This window comes from Pristiophorus japonicus, chromosome 19 (assembly GCF_044704955.1).
Source record: "Pristiophorus japonicus isolate sPriJap1 chromosome 19, sPriJap1.hap1, whole genome shotgun sequence".
NCBI lineage: Eukaryota > Metazoa > Chordata > Chondrichthyes > Pristiophoridae > Pristiophorus > Pristiophorus japonicus.
In genome coordinates, this window is record NC_091995.1 from 52,589,659 (window position 1) to 52,602,853 (window position 13,195).

A 13,195-nucleotide genomic window follows, 5' to 3' on the forward strand; every position below is an offset into this window, starting at 1 on the left:
AGTAGTTGGGACACAGGGTCGCATGTGTTAATCCTATTATACACGGAGTAGTTGGGACACAGGGTCCCAGTATTAATGCCATTTTACACGGGTAGCTGGGACACAGGGTCCCAGTGATAATCCCATTATACAAGGAGTAGGTGGGACACAGCGTCCCAGTGATAATCCCATTATACACGGAGTTGGTGGGACACAGTTTGCCAGTGTTAATCCCATTATACATGGAGTATGTGGGACTCTGGGTCCCAGTATTAATCCCATTATACATGGAATAGCTGGGACACAGGGTCCAGTATTATTCCCAGTATACGTAGAGTAGGTGGTACACACGGTCCCAGTGATAATTCCATTATACATGGAGTAGGTGGGACACAGGTTCCCAGTGTTAATCCCACTGTATACAGAGTAGATGGGACACACAGCCCCAGTGATAATCCCATTATACACGGAGTAGGTGGGCCACAGGGTACCAGTGATAATCCCATTATACATGGAGCAGGTGTGGCACAGAGTCCCAGTGATAATTCCATTGTGCACAGAGTAGGTGGGACACAGAGTCCAATGTTAATCCCATTATACATGGAGTATGTGGGACACAGGGTCCCAGTGATAATCTCGTTATACACGCAGTAGGTGGGGCACAGGCTCCCAGTGATAATCCTATTATACACGGAGCAGGCGGGACAGAGGGTCCCAGTGATAATCACATTATACACGGAATAGTTGGGACACAGGGTCCCATTGTTAATCCCATTATACATGTTAAAGGTGGGACACAGCATCCCAGTGATAATCTCATTATACACGGAGTTTCGGGACACAGGATGCCAGTGTAAATCGATTGTATGCAGAGTAGGTGGGACTCACGATCCCAGTGATAATCTCATTATACGCGGAGTAAGTGGGACACAGGGTCCCAGTGTTAATCCCATTATACACAGAGTAGGTTGGACACACAATCCCAGTGATAATCCCATTATACAAAGTGCACGTGGGACACACGATCCCAGTGATAATCCCATTATACACGGAGTAGGTGGGACAAACGGTCGCAGTGATAAACCAATTATACATGGAGTAGTTGGGACACAGCGTCCTAGTGATAATCCCATTATGCACAGAGTGGATGGGACACATGGTCCCAGTGATAATCCCATTATACATGGAGTAGTTGGGACACAGGGTCCCAGTGTTAAACCCACTGCATACAGAGTAGATGGGACACACGGCCCAAGTGATAATCCCATTTTACATGGAGTATGTGGGACACAGGTTCCCAGTGTTAATCCCATTATACACAGAGTAGGTAGGGCACAGGGTCCAGTGTTAATCCCACTCTACATGAAGTATGTGGGACACAGCGTCCCAATGTTAATTCCATTTTACATGTCGTATGTGCGACACAGCGTCCCTGTTATCCCATTATACACGGAATAGGTGGGACACAGGCTCCCAGTGATAACCCCATTATACATGGAGTAGGTGGGACACAGGGTCCCAGTGATAATCCCATTATACACAGAGTAGGTGGGACACAGGGTCCCAGTGTTAATCCCATTATACATGGAGTAGGTGGGACATAGGGTCCCAGTGATAACCCCATTATACATGGAGTAGGTGGGACACAGGGTCCCAGTGATAATCCCATTATACACGGAGAAGGTGGGACACAGGGTCGCAGTGTTAATCCCATTATACATGGAGTAGGTGGGACACAGGGTCCCAGTGATAATCCCATTATACACAGAGTAGGTGGGACACAGGGTCCCAGTGTTAATCCCATTATACATGGAGTAGGTGGGACATAGGGTCCCAGTGATAACCCCATTATACATGGAGTAGGTGGGACACAGGGTCCCAGTGATAATCCCATTATACACGGAGTAGGTGGGACACAGGGCCGCAGTGTTAATCCCATTATACATGGAGTCGGTGGGGCACAGAGACCCAGTGATAATCCTATTATACACGGAGCAGGCGGGACAGAGGGTCCCAGTGATAATCCCATTATACACGGAATAGTTGGGACACAGGGTCCCATTGTTAATCCCATTATACATGTTAAAGGTGGGACACAGCATCCCAGTGATAATCTCATTATACACGGAGTTTCGGGACACAGGATGCCAGTGTAAATCGATTGTATACAGAGTAGGTGGGACTCACGGTCCCAGTGATAATCTCATTATACGCGGAGTAAGTGGGACACAGGGTCCCAGTGTTAATCCCATTATACACAGAGTAGGTTGGACACACAATCCCAGTGATAATCCCATTATACAAAGTGCACGTGGGACACACGATCCCAGTGATAATCCCATTATACACGGAGTAGGTGGGACAAACGGTCGCAGTGATAAACCAATTATACATGGAGTAGTTGGGACACAGGGTCCTAGTGATAATCCCATTATGCACGGAGTGGATGGGACACATGGTCCCAGTGATAATCCCATATACATGGAGTAGTTGGGACACAGGGTCCCAGTGTTAATCCCACTGCATACAGAGTAGATGGGACACACAGCCCAAGTGATAATCCCATTTTACATGGAGTATGTGGGACACAGGTTCCCAGTGTTAATCCCATTATACACAGAGTAGGTAGGGCACAGGGTCCAGTGTTAATCCCACTCTACATGAAGTATGTGGGACACAGCGTCCCAATGTTAATTCCATTTTACATGTCGTATGTGCGACACAGCGTCCCTGTTATCCCATTATACACGGAATAGGTGGGACACAGGCTCCCAGTGATAACCCCATTATACATGGAGTAGGTGGGACACAGGGTCCCAGTGTTAATCCCATTATACATGGAGTAGGTGGGACACAGGGTCCCAGTGATAACCCCATTATACATGGAGTAGGTGGGACACAGGGTCCCAGTGATAATCCCATTATACACGGAGTAGGTGGGACACAGGGTCGCAGTGTTAATCCCATTATACATGGAGTAGGTGGGACACAGGGTCCCAGTGATAATCCCATTATACATGGAGTAGGTGGGGCACAGAGACCCAGTGATAATCCTATTATACACGGAGCAGGCGGGACAGAGGGTCCCAGTGATAATCCCATTATACACGGAATAGTTGGGACACAGGGTCCCATTGTTAATTCCATTATACATGTTAAAGGTGGGACACAACATCCCAGTGATAATCTCATTATACACGGAGTTTCGGGACACAGGATGCCAGTGTAAATCGATTGTATACAGAGTAGGTGGGACTCACGGTCCCAGTGATAATCTCATTATACGCGGAGTAAGTGGGACACAGGGTCCCAGTGTTAATCCCATTATACACGGAGTGGATGGGAAACAGGGTCCCAGTGATAATCCCATTATACACAGAGTAGGTTGGACACACAATCCCAGTGATAATCCCATTATACAAAGTGCACGTGGGACACACGATCCCAGTGATAATCCCATTATACACGGAGTAGGTGGGACAAACGGTCGCAGTGATAAACCAATTATACATGGAGTAGTTGGGACACAGGGTCCTAGTGATAATCCCATTATGCACGGAGTGGATGGGACACATGGTCCCAGTGATAATCCCATATACATGGAGTAGTTGGGACACAGGGTCCCAGTGTTAATCCCACTGCATACAGAGTAGATGGGACACACAGCCCAAGTGATAATCCCATTTTACATGGAGTATGTGGGACACAGGTTCCCAGTGTTAATCCCATTATACACAGAGTAGGTAGGGCACAGGGTCCAGTGTTAATCCCACTCCACATGAAGTATGTGGGACACAGCGTCCCAATGTTAATTCCATTTTACATGTCGTATGTGCGACACAGCGTCCCTGTTATCCCATTATACACGGAATAGGTGGGACACAGGGTCCCAGTGATAATCCCATTATACATGGAGTAGGTGGGGCACAGAGTCCCAGTGATAATTCCATTGTACACAGAGTAGGTGGGACACAGAGTCCAATGTTCATCCCATTATACATGGAGTATGTGTGTCACAGGGTCCCAGTGATAATCCCGTTATACACGCAGTAGGTGGGGCACAGGCTCCCAGTGATAATCCTATTATACACAGAGCAGGCGGGACAGAGAGTCCCAGTGATAATCACATTATACACGGAATAGTTGGGACACAGGGTCCCATTGTTAATCCCATTATACATGTTAAAGGTGGGACACAGCATCCCAGTGATAATCTCATTATACACGGAGTTTCGGGACACAGGATGCCAGTGTAAATCGATTGTATACAGAGTAGGTGGGACTCACGGTCCCAGTGATAATCTCATTATACGCGGAGTAAGTGGGACACAGGGTCCCAGTGTTAATCCCATTATACACGGAGTAGATGGGAAACAGGGTCCCAGTGATAATCCCATTATACACAGAGTATGTTGGACACACAATCCCAGTGATAATCCCATTATACAAAGTGCACGTGGGACACACGATCCCAGTGATAATCCCATTATACACGGAGTAGGTGGGACAAACGGTCGCAGTGATAAACCAATTATACATGGAGTAGTTGGGACACAGGGTCCTATTGATAATCCCATTATGCACAGAGTGGATGGGACACATGGTCCCAGTGATAATCCCATTATACATGGAGTAGTTGGGACACAGGGTCCCAGTGTTAATCCCACTGCATACAGAGTAGATGGGACACACGGCCCAAGTGATAATCCCATTTTACATGGAGTATGTGGGACACAGGTTCCCAGTGTTAATCCCATTATACACAGAGTAGGTAGGGCACAGGGTCCAGTGTTAATCCCACTCTACATGAAGTATGTGGGACACAGCGTCCCAATGTTAATTCCATTTTACATGTCGTATGTGCGACACAGCGTCCCTGTTTTCCCATTATACACGGAATAGGTGGGACACAGGCTCCCAGTGATAACCCCATTATACATGGAGTAGGTGGGACACAGGGTCCCAGTGATAATCCCATTATACACAGAGTAGGTGGGACACAGGGTCCCAGTCTTAATCCCATTATACATGGAGTAGGTGGGACACAGGGTCCCAGTGATAATCCCATTATACACGGAGTAGGTGGGACACAGGGTCCCAGTCTTAATCCCATTATACATGGAGTAGGTGGGACACAGGGTCCCAGTGATAATCCCATTATACACGGAGTAGGTGGGACACAGGGTCGCAGTGTTAATCCCATTATACATGGAGTAGGTGGGACACAGGGTCCCAGTGATAATCCCATTATACATGGAGTAGGTGGGACACAGGGTCCCAGTGATAATCCCCTTATACACGGAGTAGGTGGGACACAGGGTCGCAGTGTTGATCCCATTATTCATGGAGTAGGTGGGACACAGGGTCCCAGTGATAATCCCATTATACACGGAGTAGGTGGGACACAAGGTCCCAGTGTTATTCCCCTTATACACAGAGTAGGGTTGGGATACAGGCTCCAGTGTTAATCCCATTATACATGGAGTAGGTGGGACGCACGGTCCCAGTGATAACCCCATTATACACGGAGTAGGTGGGACACAGGGTCCCAGTGTTATTCCCCTTATACACAGAGTAGGGTTGGGACACAGGCTCCAGTGTTAATCCCATTATCCACGGAGTAGGTGGGACGCACGGTCCCAGTGATAATCCCATTATACATGGAGTAGGTGGGACACAGGTTCCCAGTGATAATCCCATTATACATGGAGTAGGTGGGACACAGGGTCCCAGTGATAATCCCATTATACACGGAGTAGGTGGGACACAGGGTCCCAGTCTTAATCCCATTATACATGGAGTAGGTGGGACACAGGGTCCCAGTGATAATCCCATTATACACGGAGTAGGTGGGACACAGGGTCGCAGTGTTAATCCCATTATACATGGAGTAGGTGGGACACAGGGTCCCAGTGATAATCCCATTATACATGGAGTAGGTGGGACACAGAGTCCCAGTGATAATCCCCTTATACACGGAGTAGGTGGGACACAGGGTCGCAGTGTTGATCCCATTATTCATGGAGTAGGTGGGACACAGGGTCCCAGTGATAATCCCATTATACACGGAGTAGGTGGGACACAAGGTCCCAGTGTTATTCCCCTTATACACAGAGTAGGGTTGGGATACAGGCTCCAGTGTTAATCCCATTATACATGGAGTAGGTGGGACGCACGGTCCCAGTGATAACCCCATTATGCACGGAGTAGGTGGGACACAGGGTCCAGTGTTATTCCCCTTATACACAGAGTAGGGTTGGGACACAGGCTCCAGTGTTAATCCCATTATCCACGGAGTAGGTGGGACGCACGGTCCCAGTGATAATCCCATTATACATGGAGTAGGTGGGACACAGGTTCCCAGTGATAATCCCATTATACATGGAGTAGGTGGGACACAGGGTCCCAGTGATAATCCCCTTATACACGGAGTAGGTGGGACACAGGGTCGCAGTGTTGATCCCATTATACATGGAGTAGGTGGGACACAGGTTCCCAGTGATAATCCCATTATACATGGAGTAGGTGGGATACAGGCTCCAGTGTTAATCCCATTATACATGGAGTAGGTGGGACGCACGGTCCCAGTGATAATCCCATTATACACAGAGTAGGTGGGACACAGGGTTCAATGTTAATTCCATTATACATGTAGTATGTGCGACAAAGCGCCCAGTGTTAATCCCATTATACATGGAGTAGGTGGGACACAGAGTCCCAGTGATAATCCCATTAAACAAGGAGTAGGTGGGACTCAGGGTCCCAGTGTTATTCCCATTATACACGGAGTAGGTGGGACGCACGGTCCCAGTGATAATTCCATTCTTCACAGAGTAGTGTTAGGACACAGGCTCCAGTGTTAATCCCATCATGCACAGACTAGCTGGGAATCATGAGCCCAGAGATAATCACATTGTACACAGCGTAGGTGGGACACGGGGTACAGTGTTAATCCCACTCAACATGGAGTATGTGGGACACAGCGTCCCAATGTTAATCCCATTTTACATGTAGTATATGCGACACAGCGTCCCTGTGTTAATCCCATTATGCACGGAGTAGGTGGGACACAGGGTCCCAGTGGTATTCCAATTATACACGGAGTAGGTGGGACACAGGGTCCCAGTGTTATTCCCCTTATACACAGAGTAGGGTTGGGACACAGGCTCCAGTGTTAATCCCATTATACAAGGAGCAGGTGGGACACAGGGTCCAGTGTTAATCCCATTATACATGTAGCATGTGCGACACAGCGTACCAGTGATAATCCCATTATACACGGAGTAGGTGGGACACACGTTCCCAGTGATAATTCCATTCTACACAGAGTCGTGTTGTGACACAGGCTCCAGTGTTAATCCCATTATGCACAGACTAGGTGGGAAACATGAGCCCAGAGATAATCACATTGTACACAGCGTAGGTGGGACACGGGATACAGTGTTAATCCCACTCTACATGGAGTATGTGGGACACAGCATCCCAATGTTAATCCCATTTTACATGTAGTATATGCGACACAGCGTCCCTGTGTTAATCTCATTATACATGGAGTAGGTGGGACATATGGTCCCAGTGATAATCCCATTAAGCACGGAGTAGGTGGGACACAGGGTCCCAGTGGTATTCCAATTATACACGGAGTAGGTGGGACACAGGGTCCCAGTGTTATTCCCCTTATACACAGAGTAGGGTTGGGACACAGGCTCCAGTGTTAATCCCATTATACACGGAGTAGATGTGACAAAAGGTCCCAGTGTTAATCCCATTATACACGGAGTAGGTGGGACACAGGGTCCCAGTGTAATTCCCCTTATACACAGAGTCGTGTTGGGACACAGGCTCCAGTGTTAATCCCATTATGCACAGACTAGGTGGGAAAAATGAGCCCAGTAATAATCCCATTGTACACAGCGTAGGTGGTACACAGGGTCCAGTGTTAATCCCACTATACATGGAGTATGTGGGACACAGCCTCCCAGTAATAATCCCATTATACACAGAGTATGTGGGACACAGGTTCCCAGTGTTAATCCAATTATACACGGAGTAGGTGGGACACAGGGTCCCACTGTTATTCCCATTCTATACAGAGTAGTGTTGCGACACAGTCTCCAGTGTTAATCCCATTATACACGGACAAGGTGGAACACACGGTCCCAGTGATAATCCCATTATACATGGAGTAGGTGCGACCCAGCTTCCCAGTGTTAATCCCATTATACATGGAGTAGTTGGGACACACAGTCACAGTGTTAATCCCATTATACATGGAGTAGGTGGGACACAGGATCCCAGTGATAATCCCATTATACACAGAGTAGGTGGGACACAGTGTCCCAGTGTTAATCCCATTATACACGGAGTAGGTGAGACACAGTGTCCCAGTGTTAATGCCATTATACACGGAGTAGGTGGGACACATGGTCCCAGTGATAATCCCATTATACATGGAGCAGATGGGACACACGGTCCCAGTGATAATCCTATTATACACAGAGTAGGTGTGACACAGGGTTCCAGTGTTAATCCCATTATACATGGAGTAGTTGGGACACAGGGTCCCAGTGTTAATCCTATTATGCACGGTGTATGTGGGACACAGGGTCCCAGTGATAATCCCATTATAAATGGAGTAGCTGGGACACAGGGTCCCAGTATTCATCCCATTATACATGGAGTATGTGGGACACTGGGTCCCAGTGATAATCCCATTATACACAGAGTAGGTGGGAGACACGGTCCCAGTGATAATCCCATTATACATGGAGTAGGTGGGACACAGGGTCCCAGTCATAATCCCATTATATAAGGAGTAGGTGGGACACAGGGTCCCAGTGATAATCCCATTATATTCGGAGTCGATGGAACACAGGGTCCCATTGTTAATCCCATTGTACACACAGTAGGTGGGACACACTGTCCCACTGATAACCTCATTATACAGGGAGTAGTTGGGACACAGGGTCGCATGTGTTAATCCTATTATACACGGAGTAGTTGGGACACAGGGTCCCAGTATTAATGCCATTTTACACGGGTAGCTGGGACACAGGGTCCCAGTGATAATCCCATTATACAAGGAGTAGGTGGGACACAGCGTCCCAGTGATAATCCCATTATACACGGAGTTGGTGGGACACAGTTTGCCAGTGTTAATCCCATTATACATGGAGTATGTGGGACTCTGGGTCCCAGTATTAATCCCATTATACATGGAATAGCTGGGACACAGGGTCCAGTATTATTCCCAGTATACGTAGAGTAGGTGGTACACACGGTCCCAGTGATAATTCCATTATACATGGAGTAGGTGGGACACAGGTTCCCAGTGTTAATCCCACTGTATACAGAGTAGATGGGACACACAGCCCCAGTGATAATCCCATTATACACGGAGTAGGTGGGCCACAGGGTACCAGTGATAATCCCATTATACATGGAGCAGGTGTGGCACAGAGTCCCAGTGATAATTCCATTGTACACAGAGTAGGTGGGACACAGAGTCCAATGTTAATCCCATTATACATGGAGTATGTGGGACACAGGGTCCCAGTGATAATCTCGTTATACACGCAGTAGGTGGGGCACAGGCTCCCAGTGATAATCCTATTATACACGGAGCAGGCGGGACAGAGGGTCCCAGTGATAATCACATTATACACGGAATAGTTGGGACACAGGGTCCCATTGTTAATCCCATTATACATGTTAAAGGTGGGACACAGCATCCCAGTGATAATCTCATTTACACGGAGTTTCGGGACACAGGATGCCAGTGTAAATCGATTGTATGCAGAGTAGGTGGGACTCACGATCCCAGTGATAATCTCATTATACGCGGAGTAAGTGGGACACAGGGTCCCAGTGTTAATCCCATTATACACAGAGTAGGTTGGACACACAATCCCAGTGATAATCCCATTATACAAAGTGCACGTGGGACACACGATCCCAGTGATAATCCCATTATACACGGAGTAGGTGGGACAAACGGTCGCAGTGATAAACCAATTATACATGGAGTAGTTGGGACACAGGGTCCTAGTGATAATCCCATTATGCACAGAGTGGATGGGACACATGGTCCCAGTGATAATCCCATTATACATGGAGTAGTTGGGACACAGGGTCCCAGTGTTAAACCCACTGCATACAGAGTAGATGGGACACACGGCCCAAGTGATAATCCCATTTTACATGGAGTATGTGGGACACAGTTTCCCAGTGTTAATCCCATTATACACAGAGTAGGTAGGGCACAGGGTCCAGTGTTAATCCCACTCTACATGAAGTATGTGGGACACAGCGTCCCAATGTTAATTCCATTTTACATGTCGTATGTGCGACACAGCGTCCCTGTTATCCCATTATACACGGAATAGGTGGGACACAGGCTCCCAGTGATAACCCCATTATACATGGAGTAGGTGGGACACAGGGTCCCAGTGATAATCCCATTATACACAGAGTAGGTGGGACACAGGGTCCCAGTGTTAATCCCATTTTACATGGAGTAGGTGGGACATAGGGTCCCAGTGATAATCCCATTATACATGGAGTAGGTGGGACACAGGGTCCCAGTGATAATCCCATTATACACGGAGAAGGTGGGACACAGGGTCGCAGTGTTAATCCCATTATACATGGAGTAGGTGGGACACAGGGTCCCAGTGATAATCCCATTATACATAGAGTAGGTGGGACACAGGGTCCCAGTGTTAATCCCATTATACATGGAGTAGGTGGGACATAGGGTCCCAGTGATAACCCCATTATACATGGAGTAGGTGGGACACAGGGTCCCAGTGATAATCCCATTATACACGGAGTAGGTGGGACACAGGGCCGCAGTGTTAATCCCATTATACATGGAGTAGGTGGGGCACAGAGACCCAGTGATAATCCTATTATACACGGTGCAGGCGGGACAGAGGGTCCCAGTGATAATCCCATTATACACGGAATAGTTGGGACACAGGGTCCCATTGTTAATCCCATTATACATGTTAAAGGTGGGACACAGCATCCCAGTGATAATCTCATTATACACGGAGTTTCGGGACACAGGATGCCAGTGTAAATCGATTGTATACAGAGTAGGTGGGACTCACGGTCCCAGTGATAATCTCATTATACGCGGAGTAAGTGGGACACAGGGTCCCAGTGTTAATCCCATTATACACAGAGTAGGTTGGACACACAATCCCAGTGATAATCCCATTATACAAAGTGCACGTGGGACACACGATCCCAGTGATAATCCCATTATACACGGAGTAGGTGGGACAAACGGTCGCAGTGATAAACCAATTATACATGGAGTAGTTGGGACACAGGGTCCTAGTGATAATCCCATTATGCACGGAGTGGATGGGACACATGGTCCCAGTGATAATCCCATATACATGGAGTAGTTGGGACACAGGGTCCCAGTGTTAATCCCACTGCATACAGAGTAGATGGGACACACAGCCCAAGTGATAATCCCATTTTACATGGAGTATGTGGGACACAGGTTCCCAGTGTTAATCCCATTATACACAGAGTAGGTAGGGCACAGGGTCCAGTGTTAATCCCACTCTACATGAAGTATGTGGGACACAGCGTCCCAATGTTAATTCCATTTTACATGTCGTATGTGCGACACAGCGTCCCTGTTATCCCATTATACACGGAATAGGTGGGACACAGGCTCCCAGTGATAACCCCATTATACATGGAGTAGGTGGGACACAGGGTCCCAGTGTTAATCCCATTATACATGGAGTAGGTGGGACACAGGGTCCCAGTGATAACCCCATTATACATGGAGTAGGTGGGACACAGGGTCCCAGTGATAATCCCATTATACACGGAGTAGGTGGGACACAGGGTCGCAGTGTTAATCCCATTATACATGGAGTAGGTGGGACACAGGGTCCCAGTGATAATCCCATTATACATGGAGTAGGTGGGGCACAGAGACCCAGTGATAATCCTATTATACACGGAGCAGGCGGGACAGAGGGTCCCAGTGATAATCCCATTATACACGGAATAGTTGGGACACAGGGTCCCATTGTTAATCCCATTATACATGTTAAAGGTGGGACACAACATCCCAGTGATAATCTCATTATACACGGAGTTTCGGGACACAGGATGCCAGTGTAAATCGATTGTTTCCAGAGTAGGTGGGACTCACGGTCCCAGTGATAATCTCATTATACGCGGAGTAAGTGGGACACAGGGTCCCAGTGTTAATCCCATTATACACGGAGTGGATGGGAAACAGGGTCCCAGTGATAATCCCATTATACACAGAGTAGGTTGGACACACAATCCCAGTGATAATCCCATTATACAAAGTGCACGTGGGACACACGATCCCAGTGATAATCCCATTATACACGGAGTAGGTGGGACAAACGGTCGCAGTGATAAACCAATTATACATGGAGTAGTTGGGACACAGGGTCCTAGTGATAATCCCATTATGCACGGAGTGGATGGGACACATGGTCCCAGTGATAATCCCATATACATGGAGTAGTTGGGACACAGGGTCCCAGTGTTAATCCCACTGCATACAGAGTAGATGGGACACACAGCCCAAGTGATAATCCCATTTTACATGGAGTATGTGGGACACAGGTTCCCAGTGTTAATCCCATTATACACAGAGTAGGTAGGGCACAGGGTCCAGTGTTAATCCCACTCCACATGAAGTATGTGGGACACAGCGTCCCAATGTTAATTCCATTTTACATGTCGTATGTGCGACACAGCGTCCCTGTTATCCCATTATACACGGAATAGGTGGGACACAGGGTCCCAGTGATAATCCCATTATACATGGAGTAGGTGGGGCACAGAGTCCCAGTGATAATTCCATTGTACACAGAGTAGGTGGGACACAGAGTCCAATGTTCATCCCATTATACATGGAGTATGTGTGTCACAGGGTCCCAGTGATAATCCCGTTATACACGCAGTAGGTGGGGCACAGGCTCCCAGTGATAATCCTATTATACACAGAGCAGGCGGGACAGAGAGTCCCAGTGATAATCACATATACACGGAATAGTTGGGACACAGGGTCCCATTGTTAATCCCATTATACATGTTAAAGGTGGGACACAGCATCCCAGTGATAATCTCATTATACACGGAGTTTCGGGACACAGGATGCCAGTGTAAATCGATTGTATACAGAGTAGGTGGGACTCACGGT